The sequence below is a fragment of the Pteropus vampyrus genome, unplaced genomic scaffold (assembly GCF_000151845.1).
Source record: "Pteropus vampyrus isolate Shadow unplaced genomic scaffold, Pvam_2.0 Scaffold81, whole genome shotgun sequence".
NCBI lineage: Eukaryota > Metazoa > Chordata > Mammalia > Chiroptera > Pteropodidae > Pteropus > Pteropus vampyrus.
In genome coordinates this window covers 981859-986444 of record NW_011888862.1, presented here as the reverse complement: position 1 = coordinate 986444, position 4586 = coordinate 981859, and the positions used below count along the sequence as shown (strand labels likewise).

The window sequence follows — 4586 nt, the reverse complement described above, 5'->3', positions numbered from 1 at the left end:
TGGAGTGCAGTGATACGCGGTGTCCCTCAGTATTCTCTTCAGACTCTTTGGGGGTTTTTTTGTTTTTTTTTTTTTTTCCTGAAGCTTCTGTTCTTTGCCTGTGTCTCACGCGGAAACTGGACAAGATTTTGTTTGCAGTGGAAAAGTAACTTTCCAAGAGTATAGAACTAAGAACGAAACCATATTTGTTGTAACTTCTGTTTTGAAAGATCAGACATTTAGTGATGCTTGGGAAGTTTGCTTTGTTTTGGTTTGAGTTTTTCTCTTCACGCAACAAAAGAATTGGGGGAACGAAAGGAGGATTCGTTATTTTTTCTCGTGCGTGTCTACTTACATTTTTGGCTTCAACCAAAATGGAATGCCAGAGGGAGAGCAGAAATTTATATTGCTAACAATGCAAGACTTCAGGTTTATTAGTTGCTTGTCTAGTATATTTATTAGAATTATATGCTCTTTTCTGCAAAGATATTTAAAATAGACCTCCCTCTTTTGACTTAGGGATGTAAGGAAATGGGGGCCGAGAATGGAAGGTAAATCAGAAAGGATAAGGTGTGTCAAATGCGGCATTTGCAATAGACAGGGCCGGGACCAGGGTGCAGAGAGAGGGCCGCTCACCTCGATGCGGAATTTAAGGGTATGCTAGAAAACTCAGCCATCAAAATGAACAATATTGAAATACGATATCTTTACAAATCAAAGTTAATGCCAAAAATCTACAATGAACAAAATATTAAAACATTTTTGGAAGACTAGTGCCAGGCCAAGCCTTGGAGCCTGAAACAAAAGGTAAAATGTATGCACCTGACTCTACTGGAAGCCAGTTATCAATAGTGTTTTGAAAATGTATTTCTTTACTTTCGATCGAGAGAATTGTGCTTTTTGACAATTTCTCTGGACCAGTGGCAATCTTACATAATTTTTAACTCATTAAAATAATAACGAAATTCTATCTTGGCATAAATAAAACATTTAAATTTAATATAATGTTGTAAGTTCTAATGTATCTATTTTTTCATTTTTCTGTATTTTTCAGTTGCTTTAATGTTCTGGGGAAAAATTACCATTAAAAAATTACATAAAACCTTGTATACCTAGATGGTATCCAAAACTAAGTAGAGCATTTTCTCTGCCGTATTCAGGAAACAAAATCAAAATAAAACGATTTTTAACTGCATTTGGGGAGAAGGCCGATATGGATAAATCAAATCCATCCTTACATATATTTTAAATTTCATTGTATTTAATTCTGTTAGCAGCCTTCACAAAGTTTTTATTTAAATTGCCCACCAAAATAGCAAAACCAGTGAGCAGCCAATCAGGACCACGGATGAAGACCCATAGTTGTCTCAAAGGACAAAATTTCAGAACCGGAAAGTAATTGTTTTGTGGAGTTGAATGTTCTTCCTGCCGTAAAATAATTCTACCTTCTTCATGATGGAGGAGTATTAGGCCTTCTCATTATTTAAAGGCATTATGTTTCAATTATCAAATAAATATTTATTTTACTCTTTCAATGATTGTCATTCAAAAGGTCTAAAAACCACGGATTCTTACAAGATGGACTATAATTTCTGTCTTCCTTTTACTAGTAGTATTTGTAAAATCATAAAAATTCTCAGAAAATTTTCAGAGACCCTACCAGTATAGCGTAACGGCAGTGAGTCCTATTGACTTGCAGTAGCTTGCGGCTTCAAATGCCGTTCTTTGGAAATTATGAAGCATTAACAGCACACGCGTGTGCGCGCACGCACACGCACACACACACACACACACACACACACACACACACACACACACACACGCTCATACTCTCTCTCCCTTCCCCTCCCTACCTTTCTCCCTCTGTCTCTCCATTCGAGAAAGCCTTTTCAGCCCGGCAACTGTAGGAAAAAAACATGTGGAACAGAGAATTTCATAATAAAAAATTCCAAAAAGTACGAATGTGCCTTCTGTGGAAAGGCAATTCAAGATGGAGGGAGAATTTATCACGTCACCTCTTTCTTCCAACACCTTTACTATGATTCGCAACTTCTTTATAAACTAGCAAAATATTCATTGGAAGATGGTTTTATCGAGCATAATGTAAACAAAATTCATAAGATCAGCATTGTTTTCTCTTCACCTGTTGTTGTAAATGCCTCCATATGCCAGGATGATTCGGAGGGGATTAATAAGAGCTAAGAATGAGGAGAGAAGTTTTACCAAAGCCCTGGGCAAGTTCTGGTACCTAGAGTGCTGGCTTCATCTCCTGGTGCGGTGTCTGGATGCATGTCAGCTTCTCTTCTGGGGAGGCTGTCTTTGTCCCTAGCATTTGGCATTAGGGCTGCTTTGCAGAACTGAGCATGATAACCGTGACAATCCCCCGTAGATCCAGAGCTGCTGCGGCAGTGGATTTCTCTCCCAGGACAATTAATGCAGTCTGAGATGGCCATGTGCTTTGCGTTCCAACGGACTAAGGTTTATCAGGCGAGCGGCTGAGCCGAGAATGAAGCCAATGCGAGTTTGAAATCTCCCAGGATATTTCTCGCTGGGGTAGCTCAGCGAGGAGCTGGGCTGGCCACACCCGGTGATTGAACCGGAGTTTTCCATTTATCCACAGAATGAGTTCTGTGCCTCCGGCGGCAGTGCAGGCCCAGCCGCAGTACCCTGCCAGCGTGTTTACACCCTGACCTGGAGGGACCGGCCAAGGGTGAGAAAGCGATTCACTGTCCATGTCCATCTCATGCCTATTTGGTTAGCTAAGACTGGCCATGCATGCCGTGATGGTGCCTGGGTTTGCTGTCTCACCTGGCTTTGCTGGGTTTGTTCATGGAGGCAGAACCACGTCAGGTGGCGACCTTTCCACCTGACATTCCCCACCTCAAACACGGAAATTTCACGACATAAAAAGAGGCCACCACCTGCTTTCTCACTATTTCTCATCTAGTGTAGCACTGGTTAGTGTAGCACTGGTTAGAGCAAATCTTTTATGTAAACACATCAATATGCCATTGCCTTTAATTAGAGTGTGGAACCTCAAATGCCTCTCATAGACTTGAACCATCTTAGAGGCAAATCTTAGAGAAGACATTGGTGGCCGCTTCTCTGTGTGGCACGAAGCCAAGTTCTGTCCCCTTAAAGGAAACTCACCCAGCAAGAGCGGACCATGCTGTGGATTCGAATCATACACATTTTCTCCTTTAAAAAAAAAAAAAAACCTGAGCTACAGTTTTCTCCACGTAGAGTTCCATTCCTTAGGGGATTTGTTCTGTCTTTTTAAGAGCGCTCAGGCGGGGGGGCGGGGGGAGCCGTGAGGTTCTCGGTGAGCCCCCCGCCCCCCTTCCACCGTGTCCCCTCGCATTCCCCTGTCTGTCCCCTCACTGGGTCCCGAACCCGTCCCCTCGGTGTCTCCTGGGCATTCAGCCTCCTAGTCCATCCGCTGGGGGCCGTGGACGGCAGACTGGCCTTGTCCTGAGGCCCCCGCCCGGCTCCACGTCCGAGGCTGCTGGGCCGTCCCTGCCCTCTGCGGAAAGTCACTGGTCCCGCTTCCCAGCATCCTCCCTGTCTGAACCCAGTACTGTTACGTCACCGCAAGTCTGTGTGACGTGAGACAGCCCTGCCCGCGTGGCCACCTCTCAGGTGTCCCCTTCACTACTCCAGTGTCCCTAGCGGGCGGCGGTCTGGTTGACCGTCCCAGAGCGGGGAGTTGCTGTGACCTCCCCTTTCCCGGCTGCCCAGGGTGAGCGCAGAAGCGCCCTCCCCGCCTGGGCCCCGCCTCCGCCTCCGGGGGAGCCCTGCACCCCCACCCCGCCTGCCCACCAATAAAGGCTGCCCCACCTCGTCCGAAAAGAGAGCTGGTCCTGTATTAATCACGATAAATCTAATGGAAAAGCACTGGAATGACGAGAAAATGTGTTAAAACTCTGAACTGCCTATCTTGTAGTGAGAGTCCTCAGGAGGTGAATAAAATTGTTTTATTTATTTATTGGCAAGCTACCATGTGAAAAAGCAAGTCTTGGATTATGGGTTCTTAGGCAAATTCGGCCACCCCCTTACCAACCTCTGCTGGGAAAGTAAAATGATAGGAAATAATTTAAACATTTAAAAGGGTCATCGACTCTAAGTATAAAATATAACATTTTACTGTTGATTTTTCATAATATTGAATAGCACTTATCAAATAAATTTCAGTCTACACCCATGCCACCCTGAACAAGCCGGATCCCGTCTGATCTCGGAAGCTAAACAGGGTCGGGACTGGTTAGTACTTGGATGGGAGACCACCTAGGAAGACCAGGTGCTGTAGGCATAAAAAATAAAAAAATAAGAGATGGTAAGCAGACAAGTCCTTGCAATCTGTGAGGTCAACCAAGGGTTGCCTCGCCTAAAATTAATTAATTAACTAATTAATTAACCAATTAACTAATTAATTAGTTAGTTAGTTAATTAATTAATTTCAGAAGAATCTCAACCCTTTCCGCCTCCACTGAACCCTTACTGCCTCCACTGCTAGGAATGAGTGTCCCTTAGGCATCGCGTTTCTTTCGCGCATGCCTAGACTGCGATCGCAAACAGGGAGAGCTGTTCGCGGTAGCTTAATCCAATGC

The 4586-nt window shown here is 44.2% G+C and overlaps 1 protein-coding gene and 1 pseudogene across 1 annotated transcript in view; both read left to right on the top strand.

Annotated features, from left to right (window-relative positions):
• ARHGAP6 (Rho GTPase activating protein 6) overlaps positions 1-4586 on the top strand; it is a 477103-nt gene that overhangs the window by 457408 nt on the left and 15109 nt on the right. The gene's annotated exons all lie outside the window — the stretch shown is intronic.
• Positions 4170-4288, top strand: LOC111741805 (annotated as a pseudogene).